Here is a 22,912-nt window from a genome sequence, read left to right as displayed (position 1 = left end):
GAAACGTTTGCAGTAAATTTAATCTGCACCATAAGTGAAATCAAAATGTTAAGTAAAAGTGATGTTATGAACAGTTATGTGCCGGATTTAATAATCTACTTTAAAATAATTTAATCCGCTACTGTCTCAATGTAAAGAAACAAAGTGAATATTTTTTCTGGGATTAGTTCATATTTTTACTTTGGCTGAAAATCAGCGCTGAAGTGGTATAAGCCAAAGTTCATTTTTATTTAATATACTTTTTCGATTCACTCTCTAATTACCGAACAGGGAGTGTATTTGTCTGACCACGAAAGAAAGAAGTACAACTTAGTGTAAACAAGGCGCGAGATACTCAACCTTACACTTTATTTCTTTGTATTAATAAGTTAGACAGAGAGTTCTGCTGTACTGAAAGATAGACAGACATGTACGTGGGCTTCAACCTGAAATAATAATAATAATAATAATAATAATATCACTGATTACATTAAAGCTGATTAGATTATTTTTAGCTTTAACCTTTCAACTATGTCAACGACGCATACTTACACTAGTTCTAAATAAATTTACGAAACATTTTGCTCCTACCACACAGGATGCTATGCTGCATCAATACTTTAGAGTACGCCACCTGCAGGGTAATACAGGAACGCCAACATTTTACCACCTTCAATTCAAAACATGCATTAAATTGAAAATTAATTTAAAAAAATGATTTTGGAGTCAGTGTAACAAAACATCACCATATAAAACAATTACATCAATTTTATCAGAATCGTTTTTCTCCCCGGTCTCTAAATAACATGGTCTAAATGTAAAATCACTCAAAATAACGTTTTGACACGACTGCGGAATTTCACCGTCAACACTTATCCTTCTGTTTTACATTCATTCTGGCACAACAATTTATTATATTCATGTATATCTGTCCCGACAATTTGCAAGAATTTATTATTCAGAAAACAAACTTGCCCCGTTTATAAATAATGCATAAAAAGAATTCTGACTTCTACATAATCCGATACGCTGGACCGTCCTGACGACCTCTGTGCATTTTATTGCATTTTAAGCATTTTGTAGCTCGTAAATTAACATGACGTGTAAATAAGGAGCTCGTGTCCGTGTACCTCGATTAATTCGCTCGGAACCGAGGTTGGCATTTAAATTAAGGAAAGACAATGAGCTTGATCTTCTGTAGAGCAAAAGATTGGGTGCTATCGCCCCGTCAGCCAAATTTACACCACGGTGCAACACGACTTAGCTGACAGGATGTTGGGGGAGATTTTGCAGCGTTCAGTGGAATTCAGTAAGACCTGTATCGCTGCGATGTGGCGAGATGTACGCAATCAGCACAATGTGCGAGAGCTGAAGAATGACTCAGTGTAAGGTCCGTGGAGTGAAGACTAATAAGCTTGGCATTACAGCAAGTTTACAATTTATGGCAGTATTAGTGGAAGGTGAGCCGTGAGCGCGCACGCACACACGCACACTAACTGAAGTAGAGGATGAAATATCTGCACAGTTGATTCATTCAAATATTAGCCAATGGGCATTAAGAATTCAACCGATTACAGATGTATTAAAATTTTGTTTTGCATAATATTTCTCAGTTGATTACCTTAACCTTTCTATGTAAAAATATCCATATTAATTATACAATACGCGATAATATTACGCTAATGCGAGTCGTCACTCAAACATATAAAGCCCCACCCCTTCTGCTAATCTCATATGCTTTAGAGTGATGTCGCGAGTCTCTTTCACATTTAGTCAATAAAGAGTAAATAAAGTAGGTTTTGAGTTCGTAAACGTGAAATAACTTTTACTAGCTAACATGAGACGAGTATACACTACGAATAACATCAGTAAAGTAGGTAAACAAAAAGAAAAACAACGTTTTTGGTGTGATAGAACTCTCACACAGGGTATCTCAAGGGATAAGGCATTGGACTACAGTTCGGAAGGTCCCAGGTTCAAACCTTACAACGGAGAAGTTACCACGGTTGTGCCCTTGTGCGAGGCCCTTAACCCCTCAACTACTCAGATGTGTAAAGAGATAAAAATGTGAGTCACTCTGGATAAGGGCATCTGCCAAATGCCTAATTGTTAATGCATATAAAAGCAATAAAATGATCACAGGAGAAGCGAGAGATGGGGGGGGAATAAATCTATTTAGTTTTGATTCTATGCTTTTGTGTGATAATTCAATTATAACCACAAAAGCTTTTTTTTACAATTATATACTTATAATACAAGTGCACCTGTATATCAGCCAGTGTGACTGGAGTACCAGCTTGATCGTCCATGACCGATCAGCCTCAGGTAGAACCGTTTCTGTACCGAGCGCTGAAGCTTCAAAGTGGTGCAACAGTTTTGAGACTTTGGACGTGAGTGAGCCAGTAAAGCATCACCGCTTCTTTATAATCCTACAGGTGGCGCACTCTGAAACATTTACACATTTTCATTCTGTGTGGTAGGTGTAAAATTTACTAAGTTTGTTTGGAAATAATAATAATTCTGGCAGATGACACATTGAGTTACACGTTGCTCAGTAACAATGTAGCTTTTATTGCTCAATTTAATTTAAAGTTAACAGTTAAAATATTGTATTTAAAGTTTGTAGGGTTTAAATATCGCAAATACCGGTTGAATAAAGTTATGACTTATCGTTTTTTGAGGTTTAAGGTTTTAAAATTGTAACAAAATCAGAAAAGAAAATTTGTAATATTTATAAAATTGTGATACTTCGAGAATCGCAAATATAAACCGAATCAGCAGTCAAAATACTTACATTTTAAATTCTAAAATTAAAAAAATCAAAAACTAATATTGACATCAGACAAGTGCTGAGCTCTTTAAAATACAGTAGGCAGTTTAATTTACTGGACTTTTTCCCCCCCTCAGTCGAGGACAAATCCGGACTGAAATTAACCTAATAATTTAACCGATGAACAAATGTATTAACCAATAAAATTTTGTTTTGCATAATATTTCTCAGTAGATTCCCTTAACATTTCTATGTAAATAAGACATTTACGTAGAAAGGTTAAAGTAATCTATGATGTAAATGTCTTATTTATACATACATGAATCATAAAATCTCATATCTTATATATAGTTTGAAAAACTATGCGGGCACCGGCTTCATGTGTGCCGGAGGGAGCAGACGTCTTAAGGAAATGGGTCTTAGGGTGAGAATTAAACGTGACCAAATTAAAGAGAAAATTCCCCATGAATAAATACATACATATATAGGACATAGTTTTTTTCAGCAGCCTTGTTTTTAAATAAGGACGGAGAGACAAAAGCAGGGTTTCTCAACAGTGCTGGCGGAGCTCGAATAAAACATAAAAACTTTAAATAAAACTTTAACAAACAAAAAAATTCTTTAAAAAAAATACTTGTTAATGATTATTTACTTTTTGTTGCTTTTTAAACCATGTTCAACTGTGGGTTAAGTGAAATATGTAAAAAGATTTGCAACCATATCATCTTTTTGATGATATCCCATTTAACATGAAGGCCTGTAGTGTGTTGATGACTACGGATGATCAATGCAAATTTTTTAATTAATAATAATAATAACAATAACGGTTCGATCCTCTGAAAACCCTTTCAGAGGATCGAACCGGATTTCTTGCGCTTTATACTTTATGACCCGAGAACTAACAGACGCTAACTTAAGCGACTTCGCTGTTCAAAGCAAACTGCCTTCCTTTCATCTTCAGCCTTTTTGAATTCGTCTCACTGGCCCATGCCATCTGCTTTATTCAAATATGAGAACTTATCTTTGGAGGTTTGACGAGTGCGATAAACAGGCTTTACAACATTCACCCCCTGTTTACAGCATGCCGTACGTTCTGCTGTAAAATATTCCCCGTTAAACTGTCAGCGGCGCTCGCCACCCGCCTGCCGTTCACAGTATGGTGGCACGAGGCCGGCGTTTCCGCCCCTGCCTCGCCTGCTCACTGTCAGCCAAACAACTGTCCCGCTCCAGAGCAGCGCCGGTACCCCGCTAACTTCCGTGCTTGGCTTCAAACATCTGTAAAACATTCTTATTCTCCGTCCCAAACCACGCTGGCGAACGTCTCCGAGCTGCAAGTTGGCACGACTTCTTAAAAAAAAAAAAAAGGCCTGGAAATCCTGCCAATGCTATAAAGCCGACATGAAGAGACAGTTGTGCGTTAAGTAAGGCTTACACTTACTTACCTTCAGCGGGGATTTGTTTTAGTGCCCACCTTGTTTTCTACCCCAGAAAGTAAAAAACCCCTCCTGAAGAATTTCATGCACTTGGCATGGCTTCACCAGGCAGACCCGATTCGTAATTAGCACCAGAAGCTTACCGCATCCCGCTGAACTGCTTTGGAGAACATGTTAACGACGCCTTTGCCGTTCACACCGTTATGAAAAAATCCTAACTAATGGGTCTGGGTCATGGATTCCTGGACGGACATTTGTGTAATGAATTATGTTGTAATTTTTATTTTTGGCAACTCTACATTTTTTAAAGGAGACCTATTGCACCAAACATTATTTTTTGGACATTCAGATAGGTCTCTGAGGAACTTGAACTTTATTAACCTTACGGAAGTTTTGTTAGCAGTCTGGCATTGAATGCATAAGTCATTAATTATAAATAACAATAATAATAATAATAATAATAAAAATAATACCCAAATCTACAGGAAAAAAGAAAAACTTAATGCTTTGTACGATACAAAACAGCAAATCCTACCACATTACTAAAGTCTCATTTTTTTAAATGTCTAAAACATCTGGTTTTGTATTTTTATTTTGAGTGGATACAAAGAAACAACCCGAGGGATGAGAACTTGACCTTTTTCGGTTCTTTTCCCATGTTTGTATTGTTAAAGCTTAAACGAGGAAATTAGTTTCTCCCTCTATTGTGACCTCACATAAGAAGAGCCCCTCCCCTGGCTTGCTGCTCAACTTTGCTGTTCCCTGGAGGGGTGTGGCTCAGCGGTCCCTCATTTACATAAACACAAAAAATGGTGCATTTGAAAAAGGAGTGATATTTTAGCTAGAGCGCTAACACACACTGTCTGCATGTTGTTAACTTTCATATGAGACGTGCTAAACACAGAAGTTCTTCCACACTCAGAGCGCAGAGGGAATCCTGGCCTGTGAGACGTCAGTAGCCGTGTCAAGTGTTACTACGGGAAAAACCAGGGTCCAGATAGCAAAGAAAAAGAAAGTGAGAAAGATCGGACATTTATATGGAATGGATTTTTTTTTCGGATCTCACTTTTTTTTTTAAATATAACGATATATTCTTTTTCTCTTTTGTTAGAACTGATTTTATACATTATTGTATTCATGCACTGTGTTCATGTCAAAGAAGACAACACTGGCTCTTATTAGGCCATTGGAAACAAAAAAGTTCCATCTCTAGCTTTTAGTTCATATAAAACACGATCAATCAGTGTCTTTCAAATTCGACTTTTTTTTTTTTTTTTTTTTAATCTAACCTCTTTTAACTGACACGCTAATCTATTTTTGCGTTTTGGTTCACAGCTGCTGAAAGTGGTTTCGGCAAGCTTGATCTCTCGCTTTCATCTCGACCTAAAACGAGAGATGCAGCAGCACTTTAGTCCTTTATTGCGGCTCTCGCATCTCCTGCTCAAACAAATCAGCTTTTCGAAGCTTTATATTTATATTTATTCTTATACCAACACTGGTGTTAATGCCCTTGTCCTCTCCTGGGCATCTCGCTGATCGGTTAAAACGAACAATTCATGCAAGCTCTTGACCACGCCCCTCCGCCCCCCCAAACAGAAATAACGCACTGATAAGCAAATAAGCATCGAATACACTAATCCCATCAGTTCTATTTAATTCAATCAATCAGAACCAGACATGCGAGAATACTACAGCCATCTGTTACCTGATAACAGATGCTGCAAACAAGGAGGTAGTTTCATTTCTTGTAGGATGTGCATGCACGTCACTTTTTTTTTTTTTTTGGTCAGGCATAGAGTTGTGTCGCTCCACAGTGAACTCAGTTACATTTATATGGGATTTAATTGAGGGAAATTCAGCACAAAGTGTGTGTGTGTGTTTATTTCCAGTTGTTGAAAACTGCTTTTCAAAAAGCATGATCCGAACAAAAACCAGGAGGCTTGAACCGTTTCCCAAAAGACCAGAGAACTAGAAATGAATCTGATACAAAACGCGCAGCACCCCGAAGATCCTGCTAAAAAAAAAAAGGAAATAAAATGGCTTCATGGGGGCAATCTGTGTAAACTTCAGCTCTCAGAAAGTGTGAAAATAAAAATAAAAATGTGCCATGCAAATAAAACCATCACATCCTTTCACGGCGAATCAGATCTTGGTACTGTTCTTATTAACACCGTCATCCTGTGTGAAGTTTGAAGCTGAAAATACTATTACGGTGACTCATGAAAACAAAAAGTGGACAACCTAAAATAATTTTTCTGTCCAAAAAAATATAATAAATAAGATAAAATATATATATATTTTTTTTTTTTTTTTTTTTAAATAACCCTTATGAGAAATTTAGTAAAGCTTTAATGCACGGCCGTCTGAAAGCCCCTAGTCTGCTTTTCCTAAAAAACAGACAATTTGTTATGGTTTAGAACTGTAGGATCACACTTTTAGCTTCTAAAATTGATTACAACATGCCTTTCAGACACCGCGTAGGCTGACTGGCTTCTGTGCGAGGGTTCGGGTTGTGGATCTGGCTTCCTCTGCCCTTGATTAAAATCTCCCAAGTTCGCCGGCTACGGCACCGTTTCCTTAAGTCTGGAGTTGACCAAAAAAAAAAAAAAGTATGTTTGTACTGTAAATGTTAGAAATGATGAACCCCAGAGCTTGCCTGTGTTTATGTAGCTTCCTTTGAGATTTTTTTTTCTTAGTAAACATCTGAAGTCACTAAACCAGTTGGAAAAGTTGTCTAATGTGCGTTTGTAGAAATTACGCTAAATTCTGTAACAAGAAGACCAAGTCTGAAGGACTGACAGAAAGTCAGGAAAAGCAGTTTCATGCTTGCCACAAATAACCCGAGGCTCGTTTGTGGGCGTGACTCGTAATCGCACAGTGTTCAATCTTTCGAAATCGTTGGCTCCAACAAGCAGCGAAGTTAATTTGGCAGGAATACCCTGACCCTGAGAATAATGTCCACACCTGACCTGGATGGTACCACGGTTCTGTTAAAGAGAACCCCAAACTAACATCCCTAGATCCCTGGAACTGTCCCATGGGGAAAAAACTGGCATTCACAATTCAAATTATATTAGTCTGGAAGGTGAGAAAAAGGCTGTGAAAAAGTGGCTCTTAACCAAAAACCCCTTAACATTTAATCCAGGTGTGGACAAATCACTAAACCGGGTTCCTAGGACAAACAGATTACATGTCAAAAATTAGGTACACATGCTGAGATAACAGTACTGGACATACAGGAACGTCTCACGCGTAATGCCAAGCCAGGATAATGCTATCCATCCTCTTCCACATACATAATCGCTCATGGTGTCACTGTGATTGACAGGGGACATAGAGCAGTGCTTCCACACACATCAAGTATACTGTACTGGGCCCCTTTTTCAAAAAATGAGGAAATTATTATCTGCGATTGATTAACTAGTAGCAGACAGTTTCCTCTGTTTATTCTGCTACCGCGAAAGCGGTGTGTACTGAGAGGCAGTAAATGCAGCGGACGCAGGTTGCCGTTAAAAGTAACAGCTGCACATGATCTGCAGAGAGGAACAGTTTTGCACGGTGCACAAACTCTACTTTAAAAAAATATATTAAAAAAAAACAGGAGGGTTAAAACCTTAAGCGGCACGGACCCGTACAGCAACACAGCATTGGGCAATGACCGATTAAAGAGAACTGCTTTTGAGGAAGTGTTGCCGGTGTGTGTTGATGGAGGAGACTTCAGACATCAACCTGCGCAGAAAGTTATTTGAAGTACTTTCAACACATGTCAATTTTACTGCTACCGGTATATGGGAGTGATGGGGCAAAAAAAAGAACTCTCAAAATGTGCAGAAAACAACCATAAAAACAAGTGATCTCATGAATCTGCTTTATCTTTGCCTATGGGAACGTTTTTGTTTGTTAGTTTTTTTCCTGAGTCATGTGTGTATAGCTGATTAAAATGAAATAAAATTTAGTTCGGTACAGTCTAGCTTGTGCTGAAAACGAAAAGGATACGTCACTCTATATTGCACAATCCTGCCCCTAATACATATTTATTAAAACATAATCCACAAAAATGCTCTGGCTGCATGCTCTGGCAAACAGTGCCATCTTTGTACACCAAAAGTGTTTTATTTCTTAATGTTTTTACTTCATCTTACTCTAGATGGGGGGGGGGGGCGGGGTAGTTAGTAGATTGGATCTCTAGGATGTGAAATTAATAGAGGTATCAAATAAATCAAAATATTGGGTTTAAGGTCATATGTATTTATTGTTTGTTGTATGTAGTAGAGCACTTTCAGGCTGGTAGGTAATGCCGGGCCGGGCCGCTCCGCTGGGTAACACCGCAAGTATATTTTATATCTGTAGAGCAATAATAATTATTAAATTTATCATAAATTAAAATTAAAGAAGGTCCGGACAATAAAATTTTCTTCGTGCCAAGGCCCACATTTCATAATTGTGTAAGGATTGAGATCTCTATATAAATAGGCATTGTAAGTCCATAATAAATAAGCAGTTTAAAATTTCAATATCATTTCAATTATTTTACTATTTTACACGCCTTCACCTCATAGTGCAGCGTATATTTTTGCTCTAATGACTTATGTTTTTTTCATAGTGACGTTCCACATAACTGCTTTCTATTAGCACCACAGCTCCAAAACATATGAGGTAAACTGGTTTTACACTTTTAAACGGAGGAAGAATAAACATTTAATGATGTTTGTTTACCTTTGGCGGTTTAGTTTTCATAGTCTACTTTCCTTTTCTTGAAGTAATGGCTGCTGTTCGCGCTTTCGTTTGTGTTTCTTCCACACACTCCGTCTATATACTGTAAACTATCATGTTGATCGGCTCTGTTGGGTGACATGTATGGTAACGCCCACCTCGAAGGGGAATAAAAAGCTAGATTACTGGTGTATTATGTATTCTCATTTATCAGAAATGCATCAGGGTCCCGATAGAACCGTCACTCGGAACGGATCCGGGCCGCAAACCTGCCTGCTGTCAGAAGTATGTCCTTCACACCCAGACAGCGTGAACATTTTTTGCTTTTAGGTGGAGATGGCATCATCCGGACACTAACTTACAATCTTTGGACGAAAGAGCGAGAAACAAGCAGAATTTTCTGTCATGCAACATGGAAGGATTTATCTGGTTTAGCTGCGAAAGAGCTAATTTAAAAGGTTCCTAGCCGAGTATTTTAGTGCTCCTGAGGTAATGCTTACTTTAAAAAAAAAAAACACTATGCACTTTAACTAGCTATATGTGACTAAACAAAATTTAAAAAAATAAACTGTTGACTGCTTGATATTACAGTGATATTGTGACTAGATTAATATGTGGGCGTGGCGAGGGGCGGGTGCACACGCATGCGCAGATGTCCAGTCATGACTTGCTATTTATGTTAGCTAGAATTCGACTTAACATATTTCTAATGTAGGAGTGTGTACTTTCAGACATATAATTTTACTAATATAAAGTAATAAATAACGCGTATCCGAGCCGTGAGTTCACGTTTATCCCCAAGTGTTGAACGACGCGCACACGGAGAAAAAAAAAAAAAAAAAGAAATCAGTTTTTCAGTAACCGAGGTGAAAATGTGGCTAGGCAGTACTGCGCGTGCGCTAACTTTCTGTCTCGATCTGGTACATGTTGGCGCGTGACGCGCTTCACGCGCTGGCCTAGGGTGTTTGTATTGTACGAATAAATGACGTCATGCGAGTGGACATGTCGTGCGTGACGTCAGCCAGCTAGAGACGGCGATGCAATGTCGTGCTGTGAACGAGTTAAAAGAGGTTTCTATGGCACGAAAGTTAGAGAGCTAGGGTATGTCAGTGTGACACTGACTGACACACACACACACACACACACACTAACGTCCAAACTGACACACGCCTTAACTTACTGTAAACAAGTTTAAGGCAATATTTTAAGCCACGCTGATGAATTGCGCAAGTCACAGGTCACCCAGGACAGCTAGCAACGCACTCATGCTAACCAGCTAACTAGCCAGCTAGCTAGAGTTTCAGCTAAACTTCAGCTAAACCAAACCGTCTCTTTTATTCCCAAAAGTGTCAGCTTCATCTCCTCTAACTCCCCCCCTCTGCTAGCGTTGCCTAGGAAACACGCGTTTCGGCTTCCCTCCCAGCCCTGACTTGAACGTTGTTAAGTCGCAACTGAGCATTTAAACCATGTCATTAGCTAGCAGGTTAGCTTAGCTCGCTAACATCGCTGGTTCTCTTACCAGGAAGAGCCAGCCTAGCGTCCACACACACACTGCAACTGGAGCTCCGACTGGGAACGAGGAGGAAGAGGAGGAGGAGGACGAAGAGGATGGTGGTGGTGTTAAAATCACTCCTGACTTCAACTTCGGATTGATTCACCAGCTGCCGAGCGAGTGTGTATCACACACACACATACACACACACACTCAGACACGCGTGCGCGCGCACAGGCTGTGGTGGGTAGTCCCAGAAGTGTGTGTGTGTGTGTGTGTACAGAGACACTTCCAGCTCACAATTCCTGATCTGAAAAAGAAAACACATACCAGCATGCATACTACTATAACACACACACACACACACACACAGTTCACTGGAATATTACAAAAGGTGTTAAGTAGAAAGACAAGTGATTCTAATATGGAGTGAAATCTGAATCTGCAGAACCTGAGGTTGAACTTGAAATGGTCCAGGGAAAAAATAAATAATAAAGATGTGAATTTGACAGAAATAGAATATATATATTTAGTTGAAAATTTACTCACTCACTCACTTATCGTTTATACAGATTTAGCATGTATACAGGGTTGTATGGGGCCTGCAGTCTATCCCAGGGGACTTAAAATAAGATAAGATATACCTTTATTCGCCCAATAGTGAGGACATTTCTATATTACACTACATAAAATTAAAAACAAGCAAATATAAAGTACAGAAAAGTGTATAAATACAAAAGAGAAAGAAAAACAATTTAGTAGTTATACTTTCAAACTAATTGCACTAGGTAACAATACTGCACAGTTTAAAATGATGTTATTGCACAAAATGTAAGATATTGTAACTATATTCTAAAATTTAATATCTTGTGACAACAGTATAAAACATTACAGTGAAACTTAATTCGTTCCCAAGTTCTGGTTCAACCCGATTTGGTCGTAGCTCAATTCAGTTTATTTCATAGAAACACATGTAAAATAGAATTAATCCATTCTTCGTCACTAGACTTTTGATGTATTTTGTTTATATCACAAAATATAACCGAAAGTATGAAAAAGTCGTAACTATACAACAATAATACAGCACTAAATATAAATATAAAGTGTACAGGAAAGAGTGCACACTTAATCATTACATGTTTTGGTAACGCACCTTTCTTTAAAAGACTCTGTGATGTGAAGGAATGAAGGAGAGGAAAATGGTATGGGGAGGAGTTTAGTGTTAGTGAGAGTCCCATTCCATAATAACACTCCTTCTCCTTCAGGGGTTTTCTCTCTTTTCTATGTTTCTTGGCCTCTGGTTTGTGTGTGGCAGTCGGTTTTCTATCCAGAGACATTTGTTTCCTCTGCGCTGCACACTTGCGCAACTGTGCTGCACAAAAAGGACACTGTGTTATCGTTCCTAAGGCGTAGTGCCCTACAGAGTTTTGTTCGGCTGATCCTTCTCAGCAAAGGCTTAGGCGTCACTCCACTTCGCACAAAATTATTTGATCATGTGCGCGATCTACGACCGCGGACTGATCAAAACTGATACTGTGCGCCGCACTCATGCCTTTGTTCAACTGATAGCGGCACCTTGGGATGAAGGTTTTGAGTCGTATTCCAAGGAGGAGTTTTTAAACTGAGAAAAATATTAGGCAAATCTTTTGACTGTAAACCGATTTGGTCATAATCTGGGGCGTTCATGAACCAAGGTTCCACTTTATATAGCAGTGTGCATTATGGAGATTGGTTCATCTGGACCATGAAGGTACAATGCGACAGCTGATGTTGCTTGTGTTACCTTAGATGTCCATAAACTTGTGCACAGATCCCCAGGCGGTCTCAAACTCATGGAGTTTGCATGTTCTCTCCGTGCTTGATGGGTTTCCTCTGTTTTCCTTCCACATGAGGTCATAAAATAATTTTATATCTCACTCATTCTTTATACCACTTATCCTGTACAGCCCCACTAAAGGCCTGGATCCTATCCCCAGGGAACTCTGGGCACGTGGCAGAATACACCCTGTACGTGGTGTCAGTCCATCTGGGCACATAAGCAAACAGAAGCACACTTGCTCACACACACGGGCAATTCAGTAACGCCAATTAGCCGAATCTTCATGTCTTAGGACTGTGGGAGGAACGTTCAAACTCCACACACACTGACCTGAAAGTGGATTCGAACTCTCGACCCTGAAGTTGCAAGGCCACAGTGCAAACTGCTACAGCACCTTGAAATGTTAAAGATGAATTTTGTTCGCTAATATTTCTTGCCTGGAGTCGCATCCATACAAGTACACCTTTTGCTTTTTTAAAGTTAGCTTTTTAAACGCTTCAAAAATAGTATAAAGATGTGAATTTGATGGAAATGTTAAAAATATTAAGTTGCAAACTTACTCATCATGTGTACTTCTTTATCCTGTTACAGGATTGCGGGGGGCCTCGAGCCTATTCCAGGAGACTTGGGGCACGAGGCGGGGTACACTCTGGCCAAGGTGACAACTCATCACAGGGCATGCACACTAATTCGCACACTCTGGGCAATTTTGAGAACGCCAGTTAGCCTGACCTTCATGTCTTTGGACTGTCGGAGGAAACCGGAGTACCCGGAGAACACTCCACCAAGCATGAGAAGAACATGTGCCGTGTTCGCCAATAAGAAGCCTAAAAAAAACCAACATAGAATACATAAGACTTTGCAGCGCCTGCTACAGAACTGCACTTTCCTTCGGGATTAATAAAGATTTATACACCGCATGTAGACACACCCTTACAAGCCAAAAACACTTTTTCTTCCCTGTCCACACATCAACATAAAAAAATCGAGTTTCTAAACATGACCCTAAAAGGAGTTTTCCCAAAAGTTTGATTTTAATAACCTAAAATAAAGTTTGTGATTAAATGAATGAAAAAAAACCCAGAAACGGGTCATGTGCACACACACACACACACACACATACACACAATCAAGTATTAGGTATAAACCAGGATCCCTATTCCATTTTGGAATTTTTATTGAATGATGAGATATTGAGGGCCAAGTTTTTTTCTTCTCCCACTGGATACCAGGTTGCAGAACTTAGAAGCTCTAGCTTTAACTGAAGTAAGTGTTCTTCATTTAACAATAGGTTAGTGAAACACTTATAAAACACTTTTTACACTTCTTTCCCTGTTATTCTCTGCTTGCGGTGGCCCACTCTGTTGCACCTGTTAACAGAATCTTTACAGACACAATATGGCTTATTTACCTAGGGCACTGTAAGGCAATGCAAAAGCATGACACATGGTAACCGTTACATTTATCAGGTTTTTAGATACAAGAGTCGCCTGGAACAGCATGAGGATTCACCCTGGCCTTCCCTGTGGTGGGTGGATCTGTGGACTTGAAAGCCGTCGGTTGATAGTTAATGTAAACCCATGGCAGATATAGTTGTTGCTGTTGTTGCTTGAAGGCTCTGAACTTGATGTTGCTGCAAAAACAGAATCAGTTCCAGAATTACTGCTTCAGGCATGAGCAAAACTTTTTCGTGAAAACTGCTGAGGACAGGACTTGAGGCAACAACAGTTTGCACGATCCCTTACCTCAATTCACATGAAAATTGTTTCTTAAGCATTTTCAGTTGTCTGTAACGAGCATGTCTAACGCAAAACACTATAGAATCAAGTGAATGTATGACGTTATGAACGTCTTTTAAATTGTAGTTGCAAGTGTAATTAAGATCAACATCTCCTTATAGGAAGTTGGAAAGTTTCACAACATTAAAATTTACACATCTATGTTAAACAAAACCATGTGTTTGGATATTTATGTCCTGACCACTGCAGACAGGGAACATCCCATAAAAGCTGCAATTTTGAAGTTGCTCTGACCCAAATGTCTGGCCATCACAATTTGGCCCTTCTCACAGTAAGCCACATTTTTAATATATTGTTACTATGGCGTCTAGAAGTGGGTGAAATATTTTAGGCAGTAAGTGAATCTTTTTTCTTAAAGGTGATGTGTTTAAAGCAGAAAATAGGCAAGCATAAGGATTTAAGTGACTTTGGGTTATATATATTTATGATGTATCTGTTGTTCATGTATATACTCCAAAACTGCAGCTCTTGTGGGATGTTCCTGGTCTGCGGTGATCAGGACATACCAAAAGTGATCCAAAGAAGAAAAAAAACGTGAATTGGTGACAGGGCCATGGGTGAACAAGGCTCACTGATGCACATGAGGAGTGAAGGCTGGCCCATATAGTCCGATCCAATAGAAGCGCTAGTGTAGATCAAAGGTGTCAGAACACACACATCATTACTGTTATAGTGGCAAAATATGGATCTACTCAATATTAGATCCATGGTCATAATGTTATGGCTGATCGTTGTATGTACTGGCCCTTTCAGTGTTAAATATCTCTGAGTTCTTGAGCAACAACTAGCAATATACAGGAAGTAGCAGCTGTGAGTTGATATGAGTTAAAGAGCTGTACAGAGTGCAAGACTCTCAGAAATTTGCTAGATTTCTTGTTAGGTTCTATACTTTAAACTAAAGTTGCTAAAGAATTACAAAAAAAAAAAGCCAAATCAAATGATGTTACTAAGTTGATAACACTGATAAAAACACTCATGCATTAGAATAAGTGTGTTTTGATTTTCCTTGTCAGAGAACCCAGAGGACACTCAGGGCATGATTCTGGAGCTGACAACATGCATGTCAGAAAAAAAAAGGAATAGAATCAACAGCACTCAGTGTAATAATATTGTTTAATATCTCCTCTACCAGTATTTTTAATGTATATATTATATGCACATGATTTAACGTCAACTATATTTTATGGAATTAAATGATAAGCAACTATACAGAAATAAAAATTTTGAAGAGAAATTGAAAAATGATTCAACTCGTTATCCGTTTGTCCCTAATGAGCAAGCTGGAATCGATGGTGGCAAGAAAAGACTCCCAGAGACGACATTAGAACGAAACCTTGAAAGGAATCAGACACGAAAGAGAAACCGTCCTCATTTGGGTGATACCTGATAGTACTCATTCCCTCTATAACTTTGTTCTATAAGGTCAAAAGGGCAGTTGTATAACAAGAACTGCATTTCAGTTAACATAAACTTCCCCGAGACCAAGCAAGTCCAAAGCTATTTTCATGAATACTATCGTAAAAAAAAAAAAAAAAAAGTTAATTTTCACATTTTTAAGCAAATTTTTTATTTTTCACACTCAGCGAAGTTTGGCCCATAATCTGTTAACTACTAATACCCCTATCTCACCTAAGCGGTTTTGTGCGGTGGCCGTAAGTACGGTACATCATGATTCACCGCGAGTTTTGATGCTGTGATTAGGTTTCCATTTTTTCCCGCATCGGCCCTCGCATAGTCAAACTGCATAGGTGAGAGGGGAATAACAAAAGGGGCGGGGCTTGTAGGACGACTTTCAACACACACAATAACAGAATCATTGCTGTCTGGCTCACGGATTACATAAATTGTCCGGATAATGGATTACATTTTCGAAAAAAATAACTGAGTTCTTAAATGACTTTGTAACGCGTTGCACCCAACACTGGCGAGGACTACTTTGAACTCATCTGTCACTAGTACTCTTAATCACTTGGATCTTAGGTGTGACCTACCTTACTCCAAAGGAGCCACAAGTTTAAGTTGTGTTTGCAAGGTGAGAACTTCCACTGTCAAGTTTGCCGAGTGATGCATGAGACCACACCAAACCAAAGTTATCAGTGAGTGTATCCAAAGATTTTATGTACCTATCTACTGTAGTATTGGAGGAGTAACTCTGCCAATATATATAATAAATTTTTAACAACAGCTGCTGCAAACTTACCAGCTGTCTATCTTAGTACAGGATAAGGGTAAATGTTCTCCAGGGTTGAAGAGGATCTAGGAACCAGCTAGGAAGAAACGATGTCCTGAAGCAGGGGGTTCAGTATAGTTCCTTTGGTGTCAGTCCCACTGTGTGCACCATGTTATTACACTAAATCTAAGCTTAGAATTGCATCCAATGTTTGGAGAACGTTCACCTAAAACCCAAGCATAAATGTATTGATCTTCAAAGGCTCTTTATGCCGACTACCCTGGTTACTAGCTGTAAAACCTTACTAACTGAAATATTCAACAATAGTTTATGTTTTTCATCAAGCAGACCCCACAACCCCCATCTGCTAATGATAGGAATGCTTTTGAAGTGGGGTCTTGGTGTTCTCTAAAAGGTGAATAACTGAAAGTATATAGCCTTCATCAAGAACTGGCCTCCAACATAGACAAATTATGTTGTCTGAAACCAGGAGTTCCTTGCCATTAATCTGTCCCTGGAGGCGTGGAGACATGGGCTGGATTTGTCTTATTATCCGTCCACTGTTTACAAATCACTGAAACCTAAAGTACATATGCCAAGTATAGCATCTTACTCAGTAGGCTAAGGTCCTTTAGCTGAAACCTCTTTTTATCAAGGTTCAATGACTACCAAATAATGCTGTTTCGCATAACCTATGCCAGACCCCACCGGGCAGCCCAGCAGCTTGGTTGTCCCATTTACTGCGTCCAGAAATATCATTTGCGGTAACTGATAATCCCAGACCACTGAACAAGCCAGCTAAGTGTATGTTCTAGAGGCTCTTCAGAGAGTAAGCTTATTAATTACTTACACAGGTCTCTAGCTACTGGGCATCCTGGGCTCTCAAGCATGCAACAGATGACAAAATGTTAGCAGCCTACATTTAACATCAAGTTTTAGAAATATATCCAGTCATGTACAGTTTATGTCCAATTTAGGAATTCTCATCAAATTTCCTCCCATGACTCTGGAACCACCACTAACAGGCTGTGTCTCACCTCTGGACTTTGGTATTGACTCAGGCAATATCATATTACCTTTGGGAATAGATCGGTTCTCTGAGGCATACTGAAACCTTGCAGGTTTTCCCACTACATACAAGAGAGCAGGGGTTGTATTTCTCATAGGTTTGTGCTGTTGTGCACACAATATAAGGGTTGATATGGGTTTTATGATGTGTCTGGGTGTGAACATTAGTATCTCACCTTCACTCATCCAAAAATCTGTTGGCTAGACTATAACAGGAAATCAGTTGGGAAAACCCGTCTCATATTCAATTTGTATGCAGGTCCTTCACCATGAGGGGGGTGACCCAAACTTAAGACAGAGCTACTCAGACATAGTCCAGATGCACAACACTCCCCCCAAGGTGCACGTGTGTACGTATACACGTACACATATAACGATGTTCTCACCTTCAAATTAGCTACTACAGTTACCTGATCTCATGACATGTCTGGGACTGACCACCTCAGTTGTCTTATCAAGACATTTTAGGATCTGTCCACCATATTTTACAGGAATAGGTTTTCGAGGTGTCCATCAATTATACACACAATGTTCCTGTCCTCCTTGACCTCTGATCTGTGATGGTGTTCATGCTAATCTGTTGTTCTAGTAGTGATAGCTTCTACCAGCACCAGTCTGATTATAGCAAGGCATTATTACTTTTGTTTACAGTTTAATTCCATCCTGTATTTGTATAACCTCCACTTTTAATGATTTTTTTTTTATCTTATTTTGTAGTCTAACAGCATTGATTTCTCTGACTTTTAACTATTAGTTCTGCTTTCGAATAATTTTAACAATCAGAAATCAAGTTTAGCTTACATGTTGCATTTAATACACTGTTAATATAATTAACTTACCAGCTACTTAACAAGACTTTCATAATCTGATGTTGGTGGTTCCAAAGAAGGAGACCTGTCAAGAACTGTAGCCTCCAGGACTTGAGTGTGACACCACAGTAAATTTTTTTGTTTGTTTTTGTTTGAACTCTGTGGAAGTGTGAGGTAAGAGAATTTCATCAATGTGGCATGTCTTTATACTCTCATAAATTGATTTACAGTCCATCCAATTCTGAAGTCATTTACCATCACACATCACCTTCATCATTCCCTAAACCCCAATAAGAGATTAAATGCCTATGATCATTCTCTTTAGTGCATTTTGGAAAATTAGAATATCCTGAAATTAAAATAATTTCTTTTCATAATTTAATTTAAAATTCAAAGTCTCATATATTCTAGATGAATTACATGTAAAATAAAATGAAATGAAAAACCTTTTTGGTTTAAATTTTAATTATGAGAGTTTACAGTTCATGAAAGTCTGGAGTTAGAGGAGAGAGGCACATAATCCAAGTTTCTTAAAGTCTAGTGTGAGGTTTACACAGTCAGTGTTGATTTACAGTGCCATGTCATCTGCTGGTGTTATTTCACTGTATATTATCAAGTTCAAAGTCAATGCAGCGATCCACCTGGAGATTTTAGAGTGCTGCATACTTCTGTCTGCTGACAAGCTTTATGGAAATGCCTATTTCCTTTTCCAGCAGGACTTCTACTAATAACTGGTTTGCTGACCACGATATTGGTGCTTGTGTACACTGTGCTTGACTGGCCACCCAACTCACCTGGACTGAACCTCATAGAGAATCTACAAGGTATAGTCAAGAGGAAGATCAAAAAACACTTGACCCAACAAGAAAAATGAGCTGAAGGCCGCTATCAAAGTAACCTGAGCACTTTTTCACTGCGCCACTCGGAGGCCCTATGTAGTAATTTTTCTTTGATCTGAGAAAATATGTTAATATTTTGAGATACTGCATTTTTTTTATGAGCCGTAATCCGTAATTATCAAAATTGAGACAAAACAGCTTAAAATAGTTTACTATTTGAAAATTTACTTTCATATATTTGAATATTAAATTTGTTCAAGATGCACTGCATATGATCAGATGACACTCCTGGATACAATTGTTTGCTGTATTTGTGAGCTGGAGATCTCCAAAGATGGCTCAAGCATGCAAGGATTTTTATTTTTTTCCAAACAGATGAGAGAAGATATGATATTGATTAGAACCTTCGGCTAAATTTAGAAGTAAACAACCTTCTGCAGTACCTTTGATTTACAGCATTGTTTACAGTAAATTACACACATATTGTTGTGTTATATTATTACAGCAGATTCATGTCATGTTTTGCCTACAACCCTAACATAAACTTTAGCAGCGAAATGATCAGCCATATAGTAAAAATAAAACTGCCACAAGTTGGAATGAGTTGTCTAATAAATAAGTGATGTGCGCATAGTATTACTCACCTGCACAAATAAAAAGAAGGTAGGGCATGTGTTTATTTTTCTATCTTCTTGAACAAGATTAAAAAGAAACATCGCTGATGAATTTGTCAGATCCATTGTTGAACACTGCATCAGAATTTACAGCACAGGTTATATTGGGCTCGCTCGACACCCACATTTTCTCTCGATCAGATCAATGGCTTGCTTTGACAAATTGCGACTGTGTTTAGTATCTTCAAATTTGTGGTTTCTGAGGGAGTAATTAGAGGGCTGTATGAGACGCACTCTCGCTGACTGCAAACACACACGCTGGCTTTATAAAAATTTGTTTAACAACTGTGTACACCCTGTATTGTTTTAAAACTACTGTAGCATGCGTACTGTAATTCTCTGTAAATCAACCCATTGCACACTGTTCCTTTTTTTGTCAACACAGTTTGAATTTTTGTCAATTTGCTGGAATGAGGATTTTTACATACATTGTCAGTGTCATCCTGATACATTCTTCACTTCATTTATTCATCACTGCATACTGGAGTTTCTTTTCTTCTACTACACTAATTAATATAAGGAAGGAACATACTGCAGTAAAACACAGACCTGTCTAAATAATTTTAACATTCTCTTAGAATCGTATTACTGTAGATTAGATTCAATTTGTATTATTCAGTTATACATTATAGTTGCTTTATGTGCATGCATTTTTGTTTTAATCATGTAAGAAGCACTGGAAAAAAGTTTTTTTCTTACACTTCTATTAGGATATTGATGTGGTTGGCCTAAAAATATACAGTTTTTAATATAAAAAAAAAAATACCACTTAACTCTTACATAAAGTTCTGTTCAATTCTGACCCACTTTGACACATTTGAGACCATCATAGTAAAAACATTATAAATTACATTGTATGTGCCTAAAATATTGTGAATTTTCCCCAATTTACCCAAATGACACAAGAATTATTTTGTTGTTGTTCTTGTTGCTTTTTTTAATACAGCTGGGACATATTCTTGTACATTGACAATGTTATGGGCCAGATTTGACCTTTATTTACTTAAAAGCATTTTATAAGGACCAAATTTGGTTTGGTGGGGAATCTTGAGTAAAAGCATAGACTGCTTTGGCTTTTTTTTTTTTTTTTTTTGTCTTTGGGAAAGTAGAGACAGAATTCAAGGAGGACCCTAACACAATTTAAAAAAAAACCCATGTCCCCACAATAAGGCAACATTTGCTGAGACTCACCTCCAAACAATGTAACATGAAGAACAAGTCTGAAAAATCTTCACTCTAAATCTATTTGCTCTAATTGCCTCCTTTTCCTGTACACCAGCCACAGTAGCACTTGTTAGGTCATTGTAACAGTGTGAATGTGGACATCAGTCTTCACTTAAATGTTAATCATCAGTTTAATCAATGACTGATAAAATATATGTTAATGCAAAATTAATTTGTGGTATAGAGACACTTTATAAGAGAAAACTTGTGCCGGGTCAAAAATGAATAGTATGTACGGGTTAATACAAATTTTGAGCTTCACTGGCATGCATGGAGGATCCTGGTTAGTCCTGGTATTGAGTCAGAATTCCTCCATTTTCCTATTTCCACTTATATGCACTAATTTGACCATGATAAAGGCATGAGGCATTGGAGCGTTCCACATCCCAGTCCGTTGGAGCTGCTTGGTAGGCACCATCATTATTTTAAATCTTGTCTTTTCAGGGTTTTTTATAGCTTGTTTTGTTTAGTTTTTCCTGTTGTGTCTTTACGACATGGATTTAAGGTACCTCTAAAACAAAAAAAAAGAATTACTTTAAAACTTACAGTATATTATGCAATAGTGGGCAAAAATGGAGACAAAAGTGAAATTCAATGTTCTAAAGGCATTGTAAAAAATTTTTTTTAAATAATAACAATCAAGATAATAATAATTTATTTGTTAACAATACAAAACCTTTACAAACCCTGCTGGATCAGGCTGGACATATGAGTCAGAAAGACATCTGCAGTACTCTGGTGTCACTCGTTCAATCCATGCCTGCTTGATCACTTTCTGAAAATGACGTACAGCATTTTTTGCTACAGAAATTCACAATCCACTTGAGAATTAGCCATAATTATGCAGAGGTGGACACCCTGGAAACTCAGAAAGTGAAACTCCTGCCACATATTTGTTTCCTCCATTAACTAAACCAGCTGATTCTAATTAGCACAACTAATAACTGACATCACCTGATTTGTTCACAGGGAGAACAATATTTGTTGTCTTAACACTTTGGGCCGCCGCTGTATGTATGTGATGCTTAAAAATCTGTGATGATGCTCGCACCATAAATGATGTAATCGTATCGTATCATTTTAAATATTTGGGAAGCTCGATATAGTAGAAAACATCAAGCCCACAGCTTTTTAATAAGACCCTTTGACCAATCAGGTGATTGATTATTCGGTGTTTGCACCAATTAGAAATATGTTTGTTTAATAAAAGGTTTGTGTGCACCTAGGTATCAAAAAGTGGACAAAAGTGCACATAAGTCTCTGAGGATTCAATTAAAATGGGGTGAAATGCTTAATCCTATTTAAAAAAAAATAATAATTTCAGCTCCTTCCCTTGTGTGTGAGATTAAATTCAACCAGAGGTGGCATTCCCATTTATTATTCCATGTATATAAATCAGTTTCTCAGGATACACGTTTCATGTTTATTCCTCTGCGTTCTGTTTATGGATCATCATATAGAATGTATGACAAAACACTCAACACGTGCACACTTTTATAATCACGATCATACTTGAGCAAACAATTGTATAGAAAGTCTTTGCATGCTCCAGCTTTATAATTTCCCGTCAATGGAACAAAGAGACCCGAACCTGTTTCAGCATGAAAGCCAGCTCCATGGAGACGTGTGTGTGTGTGTGTGTGTGTGTTTAGATTGGAGTGGAAGAACTCGAGTGTCCTGCGCAGAGCCTCGACCTCCACCCCACTGAACCATCATCCTTTGGGATGAACTGGAAACGGAGCCTCCTCCACATCTTGACATCACTAATGCTCCTGATCTCGTTAATGCTCTCGTGGCTGAACGCACACAAATCGCTATAGCGACGCTTTGAAAATCTGGTGGAGAGCCTTCCCGGAGGAGTGGAGGTCATTAGAAGAGGGAAGGTGGAGTGTATCTGGGAAAAGGATGTCGAGTCAGGTGTGTAATTTGATAAAAATACGTTGAGGTATTAAACGAGCAGTAGATTTCATTAAGAATTGTAGTTGATGTTGATCTAGAAAATCATTTCAGCTTCTGAGTAAGAGTGTGTGACATGTTATAGAGTGTGTTATATAATGTACACATGTCGCAAATGTTAAAACAAGTGTGACGGTGTGATAAAAACCGAGCATTAAGCTTTTTGC

At 38.3% G+C, this 22,912-nt stretch overlaps 1 protein-coding gene across 1 annotated transcript in view; it reads right to left on the bottom strand.

Annotated features, from left to right (window-relative positions):
• The window catches only part of LOC128542851 (serine/threonine-protein kinase Nek7), a 64,731-nt gene extending 54,177 nt beyond the window's left edge, over positions 1-10,554 (bottom strand). Inside the window, exon 1 of the mRNA XM_053512984.1 lies at positions 10,415-10,554. The gene's annotated coding sequence lies outside the window, so the exon portion shown is untranslated. The remainder of the gene's footprint in view (positions 1-10,414) is intronic.
• Positions 10,555-22,912: the final 12,358 nt, after the last annotated feature.

Source organism: Clarias gariepinus, chromosome 15 (genome assembly GCF_024256425.1).
Source record: "Clarias gariepinus isolate MV-2021 ecotype Netherlands chromosome 15, CGAR_prim_01v2, whole genome shotgun sequence".
NCBI lineage: Eukaryota > Metazoa > Chordata > Actinopteri > Siluriformes > Clariidae > Clarias > Clarias gariepinus.
Note: the sequence above shows the minus strand (reverse complement) of the source record. Positions and strands in the feature narration are given on the sequence as shown.